At 42.0% G+C, this 20,773-nt stretch overlaps 1 protein-coding gene across 5 annotated transcripts in view; it reads left to right on the top strand.

The window, feature by feature from the left end:
* kcnma1a (potassium large conductance calcium-activated channel, subfamily M, alpha member 1a) overlaps nucleotides 1-20,773 on the top strand; it is a 161,118-nt gene that overhangs the window by 57,570 nt on the left and 82,775 nt on the right. The window lies entirely within an intron of this gene.

The following is a 20,773-nucleotide window of genomic DNA, read 5'->3' as shown; positions in this document are numbered from 1 at the left end:
GATTGGGAGGCGACACAAATTCCTGCTAGGGGTTGCATCAGGAGGGATTCCGGTGTAAAAAAAATAAAAAACATATCTGTGCCAAATCAAATATGTGGATCCATCTGTTTTGGGTGACCCCTTGTGAATAGGGGAACAGCTGAAAGAAGAAGATGAGCAGAAGGATGCATCATCAGCACCTTAACAGCATATCTGCAAAGACAAATATAGATCATCCTAAACTGAGAAGCACCTTCAATGACTGAGAATTGACCTGGAGCTACTGTACCTCCAATCGCATTGCCATCTAAATCACTTCATCCTTCATGCCTCACTCTCCCTGGAGTGTGTTAAGCATTAAGAGAATCTCCCTGTGGGCACTGATGAAGTATCACGTTATTAACATTCAACATTATCTTGGTGCAGGCTTTATATGCTGCATGTCAATTGCTCTGTGGAGCTGGAACTGCCTCCTCTTCTCAGCCTGTCTCATCTATACATCAGCAGGTCTGAGTCCACAGAAAGTTGGTGTGGGAGTGAAAGGATCAGTAGAGATGGGGCTGACTGATTCCCAACCTCTGCTTTAAAGGGCGGACAGGTTATTATTGCAGCAGCATCCATGGTGGAAGATGGATGATGATGGTGGTACTCCTCCTAAACTGACCTAATAAAAGGAAATGTCACATAATGGTTTATTTTGGCGGGAAAACACCTCTTTACTGTGCTGTGCAGAGCCTCAGAAGTTGCAGGATTAAGTGTGACATTTCCATGTGTAGGCATTGCTTTATGACATGTTTACAAAAAAAATAATCTTTCTGACCCTCCTTTGACTCCTATAACCAGCCTGGTCATAGATTTGGTCTCAGGTTCATCCTGAATATGCTGTTGTCACTCGTGTCATGTTTGTGCTTCTAATTGCTTATTAGAGGAGTCAGCTCAGTGGGGACCATCTGCTAAGCCAGGTTTCAGATCCGTTTACCCCCACTGGGATTCTGTTTCCTGGGATGGGATGGCCACACAGTGTCCCTAAAACACATCACCTCAAGAGCCCGCCATCTACTGCTCACAGTTTCCATGAGATCATTAGGGGATGATCACAGGTGATGTAACAGACACAGGAAAGAAGGGCAGGAGGGACGTTCCTGTTTTAAAGGGCAGGTTAAAATGAGATATTCTGGGAAAGGGACTGGAATAGTATTTTTAGAGAGAGAAATTAATTTTTTCACTTAAATTAAATCTACCTTACTTGGTTGTATCATATGGCTTTTAGGTGTTTGTGTAGAGAATTTTCTAATTCTAGTCTTGCTTTGAAACATTTTATGGCTTTGTTACTGAGGCTCTCTACCTTTGCCTCAGTCAGACATGTGTAAAAATAGGACAGCAAAACTCTGTGCACTACGTTTTTTTTTTTTTTGTCTAGTACTGATTGCAAGTAGTTGCAATGTCCAGCTGGTCCCACAACCTCTGGGTGACCACTTTTGGTTGCCTGTTGATGGGAGGCAACCTGTCTCATTAGGGTTGGATTAAATTACAATCACTCTCAAACAGATTGGTGAAGGTTTTCAATTAATCACCATCTAATTTATAAGCACAGACAGATTGCTAACACGTAATCAGTCAGTCAGTCCCCGCCAATGAGCACAACTTGTTTGCTCCAGCAAATAAGAATGCACAAAGCTGAGTTCCTAAAGTTTGTGGAAGGCAATTTACTGTAAGTTGCATTCAGTTTGATGTTGAAAAGCACGTCTTAGTTTGTGGCTGATATGTGTGATAGTTGCCACTATGTTTCTTTTTGAATGAGAATGGAAGATGTTCCAAAACTTCGGCTTCGTCCTGTTGCTCTCGGCTCCTCATTCTGAGTGTTTAGAGCGGAGCCCCACAATTCTGCTCTGCAGTAATGCAGGTATTTTATTGAAACAGAGCTGAGCTGAACTGAATTTAATGGCACATTGAAGGGATGTATACGTCTTGTTTCCTTTTCACACTGAGCAGAACAGGTTCCACTGTTTAAGGCATTTAGTCACATTTGTACACAGAAACAGTACACAGTGAAAACTTCTCTGCATGTGTCTCTCAGCAGTACACACACACACACACACACACACACACACACACCACACACACACACACACACAACACACACACACCCACACGCCTTAACTTCAATATTTAATATGAAATAATGTCAAAATGCTACAGCACAAAGAAAGAATTAATATTACACTACAGTAGATTCCTAAGAAAACAGTCTGCTTTGATAATCTGTTCCATTTACTGAATCATCAGCAGACTTCAGATTTTGAGAATTAATAAATATGTGAAATGATTTGTCAATGTAATGTGTTTTTACAGCATCATGGACCAGAAGTCCTAACTGTGAATGATGCAGTGAATCTGGTTAGGGTTGATCTTTTTCACTCAGCGGTGTGTCTACTCACCACAGCAGCTGCACCATCAGTTGCAGAGCCAAGAAACCGTGCGCGTAACATTTCTTCAGAGGCGCCCTCATAGCCATGGAGGAGTAGTTTGTAATAAAACAACACTTTGGATAAATCCTGAGTTGTACCTGAGTCTCATTTCTCAGGACCAGACTGCCCCAGCAATTCCTGACAGAAGAGTTCACCCTAATATGATAAACATAATGATTTTTCTTTAGCCTCTTCTCATTTTATATGAACTGCCACACTGTTTTCAAGAGAGAAACACATGCGCAAAATCCATGCTTACAATTTTGTTAATACATTACTCTCTCCCTCATTTTTGAGTCCCAAATTTATGCTGCTTTTGGTAGAATGTTGGTCATTATTGAAATGAGCTAGCTGCATCTTTGTTTATAAATGCACAAATTAGAAATTTGCCCCATTTAGATCTGGTCCAGTCTGCAGCTGAGAGAGTGGTGCATGATGTGTAGATTCTGGATGGCCGACCACTGGCGAGTCCACCTCTAGCTCCAGTACAGGACCATACCTCTGATGTAGATGGCCACAGATTTGCAGTTTATCACAGTTAACCACGGTATTATTGCAAACAGACTGCATGTAATTTGACCGAATTCAATTGAAAACTGACAGCAAACTGACTCTGTTCCTACTGCTGTTTTATCGCCGTCTTAGCTCACCAAGACTGTCTGCAGACAGCAACTGACTGTGATTGGTTTTTAGACCTGGTCCCTGTCTTTGAAGCAACCATTTCAGAGGCAAAGAGGTCACACGGTTGCAGTAATTTTGGTCGCACAGTGACCTCCAACCACTGTTTTCCCAAGTGTGAATGTAGCATTTAGGAACCGAGCTAATTTAGTTTTTCTCTTCTCTCCTCACAAAGAGAGAAAAAAAAGATCAATGAATTAAAAATTACACTCTCCTTTTCCTCCATTTACGTCAGTGTCTTTTGAAATATTCTTGTTGATAAATTGACTGTAAACCAGAGGCTAGGGAGAGCTCTATCGCTGGTCTACTAAGATGAAGTAATGAAAGCATAAAACTCCCTCTGAAAAAGGGTCTAAAAGGCCAGACCATCCTAGCCTCTGTAGACTGAATAATGCCTTTGTTTTGTGATCCCTTTTTATTACTTTGCTGCAGCAACATGCATTTCTCTGGCACATTGCATTCACATTATTCCCACAAGTGGCATATCACCGTGGCAACATCTCACATCTTTTATTCACAAGAATGAGCTTTGTGCCCTCCGTCTGTCTCTGTTTTTGTTCTCTCTCGCTCTCTCTTTCTCTCACTCTTCACCATCCCTGGGTGCTTCGGTGTCTTCTGATCCATTTTTTCAATGGGCTGGAAGGGGCAATTCAGCCAAATTATAAATTACTTTTAATTGTTAAGTGTTTCCTGCCTTCTCACAAACGGCACATCCTTTGAGTTTATCATTAGAACTCAGTGTTACGCAGAATGATACTGAAGCAATTAACAGGAGCGCAAATGCTCAGACGGTCGATTCCACGTGTACTAACGTTTGATGCACTGCGTGCTAAAAATAAGCAGGACAGCATGCTTCCGCTTTAGTCCAGATTTAATTCAGCCTTGATTTTCTTTTCTTTTTTTTTTTAGATATATTTATTTTACTTTTTTTTGCTTTTGAACTTGCATATGAGAATGCAGGGACAAACTGTGTTCATTGACAATCATTTTTGAGTTTTCTTGTGCAATGCTGTGATTTCTGCTACAGAAACATGTCTGTTTTTAATGCCGTGCTGACTGACGGTTGAAGAACACCACCATTCAGTACTAGATTTTTGTCTTTGTCCTCTGTTTCCTGACATTTCTCTGGATCTCTGACTCTTTTCATTCTTAAATTATTGAACAGATTACCCACACAGTTTTTCATGGAGCTGGGAACCCCTCCCCATCTTTTTTCTGAAAAACCCATCTTTCTCTGGGATGCTATTTTTAGGTTCACTTTCTGTGATTGCCATTGTGGTGCATTAAATCAGTGATTAATTAAGTGAGAGAGAACCTTTTTTAAAATTTTTAAATCTAATTTTGATGATGCAAATCACCTGCCCAGCCCAGATATGGCCATGCCCCTCACTCACAAAAGCAGGGGCAACAGATTTATATAACAAAACAAATGTGAGGTACTTGCATCATTTTCCAGTATGTTTATAAATATTATTTTATTTATGTATTTGGGACCCATTAGGTTCCACCGTGCGGTTGCTAGTCTCCTGGGGTGCATCAACAAGAAACAGAAATATACAATAATAATATAAAAATGCATTCAATTATTATTTTTATGCTCTCTACTCTAGCAAAAAAAAAAAAAAAAAGAATCTTAAAAAAATTATGATCACAGCAAACCTAAAGTTTTGTGCAACCTAAAGTTTTCTCAAGCATGCCACGGAGGCACTGGACCAGATGGCAGGGCAGTGCTCAAGGTGACATAGGACAAAAGATCGCACAGTATTACAACACAAAGGATGTTGATTCATATGCAGAGCACTTACTAGCAACAGCTGTACCAGCATCCATTTTTAAAATGCAGGGACAGGGTACAGCCTGTACAGGTCGCCAGCCTGTTGCAGGGCTAACACAAAAAGACAGACAACCGGTCACACTCATACCTATGGGCAATGTGGGAGGAAACTGGAGAACCTGGAGAAAACCCACGCAAACACTGGGAGAACATGCAAATTCCATACAGAAAGGCACGGGCCAAAGTGGATTCCCAACCCAGACCTTCTCATTTTGAGGCAACAGTGCTAACCACCATGCCACCGTGCTACAATGTTTTATTTTTCATAATGTTCTCCAAGATAGGTTGACAAACTACATTATCATGAACTGAAAAAGCTGATCTTAAATTTTCTACTTTATTGAAAAAATGATTAAGAATAAATAATAAATTCACGGATAAAAGACATCAACCCTTTCCTCTTTTCACTACTTTCCTTCCACAATTTTGCTTAACTTAACTGCTTTAATTCCTTTGCTCCTACTAAGGCCACTGGCTTGTGGCTAACTCTGAGGTCTGCTTAGCTTAGCCACTTTTGTTTCTTCACAGGTGGTGAGGAGCTTCCATGCTAACAACATGTTTGTGTAAGGCTGTGGTGTGCACGGACTATTTGCCCGTGCATGAATGGACCGGCTTTTAATTAGACATACGTGAGCCTGACCAGCCGGTCACCAGTCCAGGCCAACAACACTGAAAATGAGCTGATTTCTGGGCGCTGGACAGTCGATCGGTGCAATTCTATTTGAATGTGATACTGGCAGCTTTCCAGGCAGCGCACAGCTGAATGTTTCCCTGAGAAGCATGTGGATAATGAATATCGTCATGATGCAAGTTAATAAAACCAGTGGCCTATCATCAGAGGTGAAAGGGTGAAAGTTGAACTGTATAGGAAACAAAAAGATTTAGTGCATTCAACAGTGATGGATTAAATAATTAATAGAATTTTTTTGTTTACTTATAATTAGGGGGAAAAAATACCAAACTCAGTATTTTTACTTAGTTTGTGCCTAAACTTGTATTTAAAATGGATTTTCTGAAACTGAGGCTTTTTTTAAAGCTGGATAGTGCTTTTCTTCAGAGAGCCATACTTATCTAAAGAAGAAAGCACAATTTAAGTAGAGTGCAATTAATAAAATATACCCCAAAAGGGAAAGAAATAGAAAACCATTAGTAAATTAGCCTTCTGTTCTTCCCCGTCATATCTTAAAACTACAAAAGCACTCTAAATTCCTTGGTGAGTAGTAATGAAATTGAATGGTTTCTAATGTTACAAATTTGTTTTCAAATATTATATGAAAGTTTAGGTTCTTTCAGCTCTCTGACACCTTTGTTTGTTAAAAAGCAGCTGCCACCCCTGTCTACTGTGACACCTTTATCCCTCCTGTTGGTGGGTGAAGGTGTCAGAAGTGTGTTAAGGTCATCCATGGTGATCCAAACATCCACCCAACCTCATTTACTAAGCTGGACATGGTGTGTTGTAGCCCTTGATTCTGATGTGGCAGAAAGCAACAGAGGTAGGATAAACTCAGGTGCTGCTGCTATGCGCTTTATACCTGCCAACAACAGAATACTAATGCAGCTTTTCCTGCTCTGTGATTTCGAGTCTCATCTTCTCTTTGCTGAGCTTGAGCATTCTGCCTTATCACAACCCGCTACATTGTTAGCAAGAAAAAGTGGGTTTTGTCCGGATGATAAACTTCTCATTAACCTTCACGAAATTAAATGAAACCTTGAGTTAATTAGATAAGATCCTGTCACTGTGCGTTTATCCTGAGATGAAACCTATGCGCCCTAGAGGGAGGAGGGGAGGGGGTGTCTGTTGGTGTCATGGTTTTAAGAAAAACAGGATGTGGCCCAGCTATATTTTTTTATCATTCGGTTTGTAGTTGATCTATCTGCCTTTATAGGAAAGGGACATAAAACTTTTAATTCGATGTTTGGCAGGATTCAGCTGTCCCCCTGGCAGAAAAATGCAGTATGACATTTTTGGAGAGGGATAAAAAGGTTCTACTGAATTCTGCAGTATGCATCAGACAAAGTAATTGCTCTGCATGCATTGTAACAGAAATGGGATTGGTGTGATAAAGTTTTGATATTATTAACTGCGACAGGGATAATTTATACTATAATTTATGGTACATAATGGAACAGTGTGGCAGTAAGTGGTGCCGTGACAAGTGTGTAGTGACCTGCATATATTATGAAACCACATGGAAAAGACTTTTAGAATTCACACAGGACACTTTATTTCTATTCGTTTAAGAGTGGTATATTCACATTGCTGTGATAGCAGTTATGTAAGGACCATATTAGCTATCAGTGGCTACATGGCACTACTATTAACCCAACAGTGTGGAGATTAAAAATCAAGAGATACTCATATACACTGCTCAAAAAAAAAAAAAAAAAAAATTAAGGAACACTTTTTTAATCAGAGTATCGCATCAAGTCAATTAAACTTCTTGGATATTGATCTGGTCATTTAAGTAGCAGAGGGGGTTGTTAATCAGTTTCAGCTGCTTTGGTGTTAATGAAATCAACAACAGGTGCACTAGAGGGGCAACAATGAGACAACCCCAAAAACAGGAATGGTTTTACAGCTAGAGGTTTTTCCCTCTTCATCTTTTCTGACTGTTTTTTTTTTTTTTCACTAATTTTGTATTTGGTTAGGGTCAGTGTCACTACTGATACCATGAGGTGATACCTGGACCCTACAGAGGTTGCACAGGGCATCCAACTGGTCCAGATTGGCACATCAATACGTGCCATTGCCAGAAGGTTACTGTGTCTCCCAGCACAGTCTCAAGAGCATGGAAGAAATTCAAGGAGACAAGCAGTTACCGTAGGAGAGCTGGAAAGGAGCAGATACTGGTCCTTAAACCCATCAGCAGGACCAGTATCTTCTGCTTTATGAAAGGAGGAACAGGACTAGCACTGCCAGAGCCCTACAAAATGAGCTTCAGCAGGTCATGTCTCTGACCAAACAATCAGAAACAGACTTCATGAGGGTGGCCTGAGGGCCTGACATCCTCTAGTGGGCCCTGTGCTCCCACTGAGATCTGATGTATTTTCAAAGTGTTCCTTTAATTTTTTTGAACACTTGTATTTCTGCAATGATTTCACTTACTCCAATTATGATGCTATTAGTACAGACCACCTGATCTATTCCTTAAAACCTTTTTTTTTCTTCCTTGTGCTGTCTATGGAGCTTTGGAGCTACTGGTAAACTACCTCCATGCAGACAGTAAATCTGGGTTTGAATAGAAAATCTATGAAGGCATGAATTAATAGTGGTGATATATCACAGCGCTTCTCAACTTCTCCTCACAAACCAGGGGAAATCCCTTCAGATTTGTATTCATTTTTGGGTTATTGTTTAGAAACAAAGAGCCCCAGTCAGTGACATGTTGTCAGTTTGAAAGGATTCCCTGTATGGAAGAAGTCTGAAGAGAGGTTTTGTGGGATATCAGCATTTTCTTTTTACTGAAACTGCAGGGAGAGGGGAAGATGATGACTTTGACAGGATTCAATATGAGGCCAGCAGGGATGCGTGAGTCGCCAGAAGTAGAGATCTTATTCAATGGTGATTGATAAAACTTTTTTTACTGTAGTCATTTTCATAAATGCAATTACCTTAAAACTTCTTTATTACATCTCATTAAATCAGAAGGATTGCAGATGGCCCAGGACCAATCAACGAGCCCATTTATCTGGGTTAGTCGATAAGTCAGAGCTCCAAATGATTGCTCAAAGCACAAAATCTCAGTTAGCACATCTTATATATGAAGTGTAAGCAAAAAGTTCAAAGAACTGGAACATAATAATAAGAATCCAAAAGTTCAATATGATCTCTTTGGGCGTGTCCTGACAGTTTGCTCAGATATCTCTCTGGAAGTGCCATTCTGATCACTTGCACTGCGTATTCTTCATCACGGTCCTCAAATGTGCACAAACATCAATTTCTCTTTCAAAAGCTCCCAAATTTTGTGTGGATAAAGATAACAGCGGTGTCTCTTAATATTAAAATCCCCAACACCATAAATAGGAGCAGCATAAATGTAACTGAGTACATTTACTCAAGTGCTTTACTGAGTTTTAATGTGCTTGTGCTAATTTAAGTATTTCCATGTTGTGCTGCTTTCTGCTTTTCTATAGTTTTGAATGTAACTACTGTACTTTGTAGTGTGTGTGTGTGTGTGTGTATATAAGCCCTCAGTTTTCCTCTGTTCTTTGTTGCGATGTTGTCTGTGTCAGGTCTTCTTTAGCCTGCTCAGATTTTGTGATTGTGGTGTAATGAGTCAGACTTGACACAACCTCAGACAAAATCCCAACAACTACTGCTGTTAACCTGGTAATGGTGTGTTAGATTAGATTGAACTTTTAAATGGGAACATAACGTGTGTAGCTTGACCAGTTATAAGTCTAGCAACAATGGGGGAGTGTTGTCACTGTGCTGACTCAGAAAAACTTGGCTGATTAGACTGAAAAGTAACAACTCCAAAGGCTTGGAGGTGTTACTAGAATAAAAAGTGTTACTGCATCCACCTATCCATCCATCTATGCATCAACAGTACCTCTCTCTCTCTCTCTCTCTCTCTCTCTCTCTCTCTCTCTCGCTCTCTCTCTCTCTCTCTCTCTCTCTCTCTCTCCTCTCTCTGCACACCTCTCTCTCTCTCACACACACACACACACACACACACACACACACACACACACACACACACACACTAGAATTCACTCTGAAACAGAATGGGTAAATCAAGCTATATTTATAGGACCAGCGTACGAAACAACCTTTAATTGGGTTATTATTCTTGTGGGAAGTTGGATGGTAAAATAAAACAAAACAAAGAAATGGGAATGAATGAATATATTTTACATTTAATGAAGGGATGAAGTAGTGTATGATGAATGAAACTGGAAAAACTGAGGGATTAAGTAAGGGGGGGTTTAGTCAGGGTTCAGACGAGAATATTCTCTTATTTTTTGTAATATGGGGTTTGTTGTATGAATTTTACAAATTCTATTTATTTATTTTTTTGGTAAACAGTTTTTTTTTTCCCTTCCTGTTTACCTGTCAGAATATGTACTGGAGTATTAAAAATGTGAAACCTGTTTTCCCTCAGCTGTACAAACTGTGTTTTGCTGGATGTTGTCCTTACAGTGTTACACCTCCATGCCTGAGGCTGTGGCTTACCTGTGGGTTGTTGCATATTTACTGACACTTGGCATTTCCCATGGGCTTGGAGAAAAGTCTGTGGACCTGTGATATCCAGCAACAAAAAGCCACACAATCTGGGGTATAGCAGTTTGTAATGTTTTTGTTTTTTTGGGAGCTGCCGCTGAACTCTAACCTGACACTCAGTTAGCACTCCAATAACAGCTGAACAGTCACAATATTGATAAAAATAATATTGCTCTCTAGCTGCCATACATAAACTACATTGCCAAAAGTGTTCCTTCCTGTTCCAACATGATGGCACACCAGTGCACAAAGTAAGGTCCATAAAGACATGGATGAGTGAGTTTGGTGTGGAAGAACTTGACTGGCCTGCACAGAGTCCTGACCTCAACCCATAGAACACCTTTGGGATGAATTAGAGTGGAGACTGTGAGCCAGGCCTTCTCGTCCAACATTGGTGTCTGACCTCACAATGCACTTCTGCAAGAATAGTCAAAATTCCCATAAACACTCCTAAATCTTGTGGAAAGCCTTCTCAGAAGAGTTGAAGCTGTTATAGTTGCAAAAGGTGGGCCGACATCATATTAAACCCTGTGGATTAAGAATGGGATGTCATTTAAGTTCATATGCGTGTGAAGACAGATGAGCAAATACTTTTGACAATATAGTGTATGTATAGTTATGATGATGGTAATGCTGATGCTGAAGATTTCAGATGGAACCAGTTATAGATTAATGTGGTAGACTGAGAATGGATATGATGACTGATTCAAAAATACCCCCAACCCCACAAAAACACTGTCAGTACCTCTTTGCAGGCTGGTCACATGCATTCATCTTGTCTGCTGGCATAATCCCAGTAGGGTTCCTACCTTCTGTCTCACAGACATACTCAAAGGTTGAATGCATGGTAAAGTTGAACACATAAATATGATACACATGCACTCACGCAAACACACACAGGTGAAGACGTGCACAGACGCGTACATGCTGTGGCATTTAAACTCTTGCTGTGCCTTAGAGGACATGCTCTAATATTCTCCATCCCTCCACGCCTCTTCCTCTTCAGCTGCTCTTGCTTGCTCTCATTCTGTCTTTGCCACAAGCCATTTTCTGCCACCTCTTAATGTTCCTTATGTCCCATGGGGATGAGGGGCTCTCTCTAATACTCTCTCATCCTTCCATCTCCTGTCATAATCACCTCCATCTAGCTTCCCTCCTCTCTCTTTAGCTCTTTCGCTCCTTTTCTCTTTTGTCCTTTTTATAGAGAGAACTGAGAACATTCAAGGTCATGGTCACTCTTGAAAAGGCTGCGATTAGACACAAGAAGGGTGGCCTGCCCTTCCAGTATCTAGAACATACTGCACAAGTCACATAAGTGAATCTCTGTTTGTGGAGTTTAATTTTGCAGTTACACTTCTCTCATAGTGCACAACTACCAAAAAAATAAAATAAAAAAATCTTTTTTTTTATGAATTAATGATGCTATAAAAGCTTTTAGGGAGATTTTTCAGAAAGGTTGTCCTGTGAAATCTGTAACAGATCCCCACAGGCCTCCTTTTCATCTCCCACTGACAGATGCTCATTTTAGGATCTGTCATCCTGTCAGACCTGAAAGGCTTTTCTCCATAACGACCCCCTTCGCACTTTCTCCCCTGTCAATCACTGTTTCTGTTGTCTAGGTATAACAGTAAGTGGGCATCTGTCTGTTAAAGGCCACAGAGGTTAAATGGAGCCAATTCCTGGAGTTGTATTTTGATTTATGAGAATGCATTTCTTTTCAGAAAAAAACCCCCAAAAAAAACACTGTGGGGTGAGTAAGTTTATTTACAGTCATTTCTTGGAGTTATATAAGATGAAATAATACACCATATGCTGTCTGAGGACTGGGTAGAAGAAGAAGAAGAAGAAGAAGAAGAAACAGCCTTTATTGTCCCACAGAGGGGAAATTTGGGTGTAACAGCAGCCGCAGTTATTATAAATATAAATAAAGATATAATAATTCACACTATTAAGAAAAGAATATATATAAAATCAACAAACAATATTAACCTTAATACTACTATAATAATAACACTATATACAATGTGCATGATGTGCCGGACTATTTACAGTATATTATATATTATCCTACATTGTGTAGGCTATTGTGGTTTTTGTTGGGAGCAGTGATGGTTATAAAGTCTTACAGCTGCTGGGAGGAAGGATCTACGATAACGCTCCTTTGTGCATTTAGGATGCAGCAGTCTGTCACTGAAGGAGCTCTCCAGCTCAGCAACAGTTTCATGCATGGGATGGGAGACCTTGTCCATCAGTGATGTTATTTTGGTCAGAGTCCTTCTGTCTCCCACCACCTGCACTGAGTCGAGAGGACATCCTAGGACAGAGCTGGCTTTCCTGATGAGCTTGTCTATCCTCTTCCTCTCAGCTGTAGACAAGCTGCTGCTCCAACATACTGCTGCATAGAAGATGGCTGATGCCACCACAGAGTCATAGAAGGTCTTCAGGAGTGTCCCCTGCACTCCAAAAGACCTCAGCCTTCTCAGCAGGTAGAGTCTGCTCTGACCCTTCCTGTAGAGCGCATCAGTGTTATGAGTCCAGTCCAGTTTATTGTTTAGGTGAACACCCAGATACTTATAAGAGTCCACTATCTCAATGTCCACTCCCTGGATGTTCACCGGTGTCCGTGTGGTGGGTCTGCGCCTGCGGAAATCCACCACCAGCTCCTTGGTTTTAGCGGCGTTGATCAGGAGGTGGTTCCGCTGGCACCAGTCCACAAAGTCCTGAGTCCACTGTCTGTACTCTGAGTCATCCTCACCTGTGATGAGGCCAACTATGGCAGAGTCGTCAGAGAACTTCTGCAGATGGCAGCGTGGGGAGTTGATGGAGAAGTCTGCAGTGTAGAGGGTGAAGAGGAACGGTGCCAGCACAGTTCCCTGTGGGGCCCCCGTACTGCAGACCAGCCTGTCAGAGACACAGCCCTGTGTCCTCACGTACTGTGGGCGGTCAGTGAGGTAGTCCAGTATCCACTCGGAGATGTGGTGGTCCACTCCTGACAGTTCCAGCTTGTCTCTCAGAAGTCCTGGCTGGATGGTGTTAAAAGCACTGGAGAAATCAAAGAACATGATCCTCACAGTGCTTCCAGGCTTCTCCAGGTGGGTCAGAGCTCGGTGCAGGAGGTAGATGATGGCGTCATCCACCCCGATGCCAGGCCGGTAGGCGAACTGCAGCGGGTCCAACAAAGACGACACCATGAGGCGTAGATGGTTGAGGACCAGCCTCTCGAGGGTCTTCATTAGATGCGATGTCAGGGCTACCGGCCTGTAGCTGCTAAGATCCTTTGGATGTTTGGTCTTTGGTACCGGTACCACACAGGAGGTCTTCCACAGTTGTGGTACTTTCCCCAGCTTCAAGCTCAGGTTGAACATGTATCCCATGATGCCACACAGCTGATCTGCGCAGCACCTCAGGAGCCTGGAGCTGATGCCGTCTGGACCAGCAGCCTTTCGCACCTTGATCTTACGTAGCTCCTTCCTCACATGATGAGTTGAGAGGGACAAGATGGAGGTGGGGGATGGGGGTTGTGAGATGGAGTCCTCAGAAGTGAAGGGGGTGGGTGATGGCTGAGAGCTGAGAGGTGTGAGGTCCCAAGAAGAAGAAAGGTTGGCAGTCATTAAAGATGGTGGGGCTGACAGCAGGGGGGGACTGGGCTGGGGGAGGGGTGGGTGGCTGGTCAAACCTGTTAAAGAACTGGTTCAGGTTGTTAACCCACTCTAAGTCTCCCACAACCCTAGGGCTTGGTTTGTGGCCTGAAATTGAGTTCAAACTCCTCCAAACCCCACTGATGTTGCTCTGCTGTAGCTGGTCCTCCATCTTCTTCCTGTAGATGTTTTTTCCATCCCTGATTTTCCTTCTCAGATCCTTCTGCACGGCTCTCAGCTCCTCCTTATTTCCTGATCTAAAGGCTCTCTTCTTCTCCTTCAGGAGAGCCTTTATTTCAGAGTTGATCCAGGGTTTGTTGTTTGAAAAACACCGTACCCTCCTGGTGGGCACAGTGTTTTCCACGCAGAAATTGATGTAATCAGTGATGCAGTCCGTGATGCTGTCGATGTCCTCCCCATGAGGGGCACAAAGCTCTTCCCACACAGTGGAGCTAAAGCAGTCTCTCAGAGCTTCTTCAGTCTCCTCAGACCATTTCTTCACTGTGTGTGTCACAACTGGTTCTCTGTGTACCAAGGGTTTGTACACAGGCTGGAGATGAACCAGGTTGTGATCTGAGCCCCCCAGGGGAGGCAGAGGTGATGAGCTGTATGCCTCCTTGATGTTGGCATACAGTAGATCCAGTGTGTTGGTATTCCTGGTGTGGCAGGTGACATACTGGGTGAAGGTGGGGAGAGTGGAGGACAGGGAGACGTGGTTAAAGTCCCCTGAGATCAGAAAGAGGGCCTGTGGGTGCTGTGTTTGGAGTCTGCTGGTAGTAGCATGGAGGACATCGCAGGCTGCAGCAGCGTTAGCAGAGGGCGGCACATACACAGTTATCACAATAACATGTGAAAACTCCCGAGGAAGATAGTGCGGTCTCATACCAACAGCGAGCAGTTCAATGTCCTTACTGCAGAGCGTCTCTTTGATGGTTAGATGTCTGGAGTTGCACCATCTATCATTTACAAACACAGCCAGACCCCCGCCCCTCTTCTTACCACTCTCCTTGGTTCTGTCGGCACGGATCAAATGAAAGCCGTCCATGTTTATGTGTGAGTCCGGGGTTAGCTCGGTTAGCCACGTCTCCGTCAGGCACATGAGGCTGCTCTCCCGGTAGCTCCTTTGATGTCGCGTTAGCGCCGCCAGCTCGTCCACTTTGTTGGGAAGAGATCTCACGTTTCCCATGATGATGGACGGGATGACGGGCCTGTACCTTCTCCCCTGGCAACGACGACCTATGCCCGCACGTCTCCCGCGTCTCTTCCTTCTCAGTTCGCGGGGAATATCGAGTCGTTCAGCAGGAGTAGGCACAGCGGAGCGCCCGATGGAGATCAGCTGGTCCCGAGAGTAAACAATAGGAGCGTGGCCACTCATATTTTCATATTAGAGAATTAGTATTAGAGAATTAGTAGTTAATTCTCAGAATTAGCAGTGAGTAGCTATAAGCATTATTATATAAGCATTGCTCTGTGTTCCAAACCCCTACGTGTGCCTCACTGAAAGTCTAGAAGTACAAAACCCCAGAATATTTAGTATACAGTTAATATTAAAGAAATATTACAACTATTAAAATGTATGAACCTTTAACTTGAAGTTTTGTGCTTTCATAAATAAGATTGACTCAAAATGCTCTATTATCAAAACAGTTGGCCTACAATTTGTTGTGCAATCATTGGAGTTCTAGATAGCTCTAAATCTGTGTGGTCAGATATTGCATGCCAGCAACAAATTAACCATGACTGTGCATAATTTGCGATGCAGAAATCTAACTCTTCTTGTCGTGGCTTGTTGTGGCCTTGCACCTGCTCTGTTGACACCATCAAAGTTCATTTTAAACACAGTCAGCCCTCCGAAAGTGTTACATTTCATACTGTGTTTGTATTTTCATGCATCAAAATCAGGCAGAGTCCCAGCAGTGACACACTGCCAGTTGTTGCAGTGTCTGATTCAAATATAGCCCATTTAAGTCACTGGAAACTTACTGAAGGCAATGCAGTGAATGGTGAAATTAGAGATTAGAAGCTACATCTCATGTCCCTGTTTTTGAGGAACTTTAGTATATCCCTGCCACTTTCTTCCTCCTCTTGTTACCTGTAATGTCTTCAGCAGTTGGCTATAAATACTAAGGCAAAATTCAACTGTTCAGTATGGATAGCTGATGGAAATATCTAAGAAAAATGTTCAGCAGAGCCAATAACATTTCTATTTTCAAGTGAAAGGGAGCATTTGCTTGTCTGTGGAAGAAGCCATGTGAAAGCTTCTCATTTTCCCAGTGACCCAAGGTCTTTTTCCAGCAATATTCTGATAGTCTAGCTAAACAAAAAATGCTTACAATCCTACATACAATATGTACAATTTACATAGATTCTTGTCTTTTAAAGCATAGCTTTTTCGTAGATGAATGATAAAGATAATTCTTGAAGGGCATATTAGTGTCCTTCCAATGATTCTCTATTCAACCGTTCCCTGGAGACCCCAGAGACAGCCACTGTGTGACCTTGGATGGTAACACAAATTGAGCTAGCTGTGAGAGAGAGTCAGCCAGGACAAGATATGAGTAGAGAGAAAGGAGACAGGATTGTGTTGCCTTGTGCATCATTTAGAGCCAGCAGTAGTCTTCCTCCTTCACTCCAACCAGACAATTCAATCTCATAAAACCTCAGAATCTTTTCTTAAAAAAAACAAAAAAGCGACCCATATAACAGCTTTTAAAAAGAAAAACACTAGACAGATGAGAAGTATCAAATATTACTGAGATACTATAATTGTAGGGGTAGACATTTCATTACAAGTGACTAGTTCAGTACTCAGCTCCTCCATCTCTTTCCCCATTAGACTTGGCTAAAATAAACTCTGAGTCTACAGTGGATTTAAATAATGGAAAAAACCTGACACAGACCAATGCACGACTCACTTGAGCTTCAGCTGGTTTGCTGCCTGGTTTTGTCCTTTGTGCCTCTCTTAATTTAAAATTGTAAAGTGGGGAAGAGAGTATAATAAAAAATAAATAGAATTCTAACTTTATAAAAAAATAAACACAATTTTGAAGCCACATTTAATTTGGAAAGTGCTTTTTGTAGTGAAGGTGGCAATTAGCAATCATGCCAAGGGAAACTCTGTTCAGAGGTTAGCTATCAGCAGGCTGATCATCAGTCTGAAGTGGACTTTCCAGTACCTCGATAGAGTAGAACTAGATTGCTTTAATTCAAGGTTGCCTCAAAAGGAAACCTATAAATTACCCCCAACAATCAGAATATTTGATTTTTGGTTTATATTTTGATTCAGGAAAAATGTTACTAAATAGCTTAGGCTCATTAGGTCTTTTTCCAGTCCTTTTTCCATATTCTGAACATCAGAATGTGTATAGCTCCTGTTATTAATAATCACATACTTTCCAAAGCTGCCTTTGTTCAATTATTGCATTCCACTTGGTAGGAACACTCTGGGATGAATTGGTATGCTTGTGGTACCTCTGTTGAGCCTCGCAGTGCGAATCAGTAGTCTTGGTTGAGTTATGCAGTGTGTGGCTGGAATATAGAGTGTGTTGTTCTGACAGGGGATATCAGGATGTGTGCTGATGTATGGGTGTATGCCATCAAAGTTTAATGGAGGTTTCCTTTGTTGACATTCCCTCAGAGAGAGGCTCACACTTCTGCCTCACAGTGACATGCGATTCTGTTTCCTAGTGCATCTCAATCTGCATTGACAGCATAGAGCCATGGCTGATAATGTGGGAGTGTATGTTATGAAAGCAAACACTTGGAATTGATGCAAATACTTGTTCTGCAGTGCAAACATTGTGGCAAGTTGATGAGAAAGGGGAAAGCTTTAGCGTTGCATCTCTTTTCCGTTTCACTGACAGGTCAATTATTCAGCGAAAACCTGTATAGAATATGAATTATTGTATAAAGCTGTTCATTCTTTTGAAGTCTTTTTTAAAAAAACAAAACAGGTGGCATGGTGGTTAGCACTGTTGCTTCACAGCGAGAAGGTCGTGGTTTGAATTCACCTTAGCCTTTCTGCGTGGAGTTTGCATGTTCTCCCCTTGTCTGTGTGGGTTTTCTCCAGGTTCTCTGGTTTCCTCCCCATGATAGCTGGGATAGGCTCGACCCCCCCCCCCCCCCCCCCCCCCCCCCCCGCGACCCTGAAAAGGATAGGTGGAAGAGAATGGATGGATGGAAAAACAAAACAATGTATTTTATGTGTTTAGGGATTTAAACCATAGAAAAACAGAAACTCTAAACTGGATTGGCCAGAGATTTTTTTTTTTTGGCTGTGGACCTCTGAAATCCTTTCTGGCTGAGGCATCAATCACACATTTTGGAGCTCTTCTTCCTGGCTAACCCAGCAAGCCAGGCTGGATTAATGAACAAGCTTATCCTGATGCCATACAGTGCTGATGGGCATTCTTGACTTCCCACCGAGGATTCCCACTCATGTAATCTTTGGAAACCAATCAGGATTCCTAGAAAGTCTTCATGTCACTCTCTTAAAGGGGGGGGGGGGGGGGGGGGGGGGGGGGCATTATTCACATTATTGTTTAAATCCTCTCCAGAAACTCAGTAGCATGCATGAATACATACATGCTTATATTTGTATGAAGCAGTAGCATACATATTAGGACTACCTCTGCAGCCACAAAATGCTTTAATCATTTCTGCAGTGAAAGTTTTTCTTAATTTAATAAATGAATTAAAATAACATCAGATTCAAACTTCCATTTTAATTCCATATATATGAGTCAAGGCATGGACACGCTATGTGAAGAGTAAGAGGCTATGAAAGTCATTTTTAACCTGAAGAAAAAAGTCACCTTACTTGGCTGAAAGATGTTGACTTGTCTACCAACACTTACCACTTTAGAGTCCAAGGTGTAGTGAAACTTGAGAAAGTGTGAGCACACTGGAAGCAGCGATTGTTTGCCTTTTAAAGTAAACATTGTGCCTTACCACAGCAACCAACGCATTTGAAGAGGTGCAGCTTATATTTTGAAGGCGAATGATCTCTCTTTCTGGTTTACACTTTTCATAATTTTACCACCGCTCTGTGAGTAGTTGCTGACCGTTTGCACACCAGTTGGTGTTTGCCATGCAAACTATGGGTTGTCTCCTTGTGAGCAATCGCAAGGAGACTTTTGCTGCAGCACTATGTACCGCTTTATGGCCAATGTTAGGCTAGTGACTGCCAGCAGACTCCAGCCTCCGGAAGCCACTTACCAGCCAGTCACAGAATACATACTTTTCCCTAGTGATTGTCAGTTGCCAAGGAATCACTGACAGTTCTCTAGGCCTGTGTGAATAGGACTTTAGTAATTGATTTCACAGTGGCTGCCAGCAACCAGCTGTGAATACAATTTTTTCCTTTGCAACCAGTGATTAATCCCTCTCTAGGCCGGTGTGACTTAGGCCTTAGCAAACTGCATCCGTAAACAGTCATTGGTGCAGCGCAAAGCAACACTTTGACTAGAAAGGAAAAAACCCTCCTTGGATGGTCTGTACCACACAGCAGGCTAACTAGCCTAATATTAGTCAGATAGCCCATTCAAACTGCCCTCCAAAAGCCACCAACAGTGGAGAGGTCCAGTTTACTGACTCAAAGTAGTGGAGGTGAGGGCAGACAGACACTGATTGGTTGCAGCTTACCTGCGTTTGGGACACTTATCAGCCAAAGCAGCCACACCTCTAACTCTAGTATACAGGGAGTTGTATACTATCACCCTCCTCAGAGTTGTTCTGAGGAGGGTGATTATCAATACTGGCCAGAACCATCTTTTTTATTTTTAGTGCTGTAAATTTGGGAGCCTATGGGGACTGCCAGGCAGTGTAAAATGGCAGCTAGAAGAACTACAGTTCGTGCCACCTCTAAATGACCAGGAAATATTGTTTCTTAATCAACATGACTGATGATGATTTTTTTAATTAATTTTTTGTCCACTGTAAATAGCCAGTGCCCTTAATGTGCAATGATTTCTCACCTGCCTGTCGGATTCTGCTTCTTGTCACAAAGTGCAGTTAAGAGACTTCCTTGTTGGGAAGGAAGTCATGTGTGAAATTTTAGGACACTTCCAATGGCAAGCTGTGATGGTCTTTTAAAATTCTTTGGACTTACAAATCAACTGAGAGTGTCAGACTTGCATGTGTGTTTATATGTGTAAGTTAGTGTTATTATGTGTTTACAATTCTGATCGTGTCATTTGAGAGCTCCCACATTTAGCCTGCTTGCAGTAGGGGAACCTGAAACCCTAACACATTCAAGTTCACACACAAACACACACACACACACACACACAATTTGTTGCTGCCCTGTTTACACTTCTAGTCTTCCAGTATGCGTGCTGAAGTGCACCTCTGAAAGCATTTGAAAGATTTAGCTTAGCACTTTAAATATAGAAGGGGATACACCAATGAAAACCTACACAGCTATTAAATAGAAAACATAGACATCATGCCCAAAAGCTGCTCCTCTGACATGATGCTGGCATATTCCAGCTGATAATAAATGTGACTCACTGATGCCATTTAATCACATTTGAATCATGGAATGTGCACATAAATAGCCCCCAAAATAATTTCGAGGTATTACAGATGCAGCAGCTATATTTAGTAATCCTTCTACTGCTGCTGCTGAGGTTCCTTTTTTAATTTCTTTTTGGAACTAGAGGGAATACCCTTTTGCCATTACCACTGTTGTAGTTTTTATTACATTGGTCTTGATTTGAAGTGGCGGATGCTCAGTCGGTTGCCCTTGGTAGATTTGGTTTTGAGGTCAAAAGTTAGCCCTTATAGATAATAGAGAATGAGAGGGAGGAAAAATGCAGTGTGTGTGTGTGTGTGTGTGTGTGTGTGTGTGTGTGTGTGTGTGTGTGTGTGTTTGCAAAAGATGTGTGAGTAGTGGGGGCTGGGGGCTGCCAACCACAGTTGAATAACTGGGTCATTTTAAGATGATGACGCT

Source organism: Archocentrus centrarchus, chromosome 15 (genome assembly GCF_007364275.1).
Source record: "Archocentrus centrarchus isolate MPI-CPG fArcCen1 chromosome 15, fArcCen1, whole genome shotgun sequence".
Lineage (NCBI taxonomy): Eukaryota > Metazoa > Chordata > Actinopteri > Cichliformes > Cichlidae > Archocentrus > Archocentrus centrarchus.
This window is presented reverse-complemented; position numbering and strand designations above follow the sequence as displayed.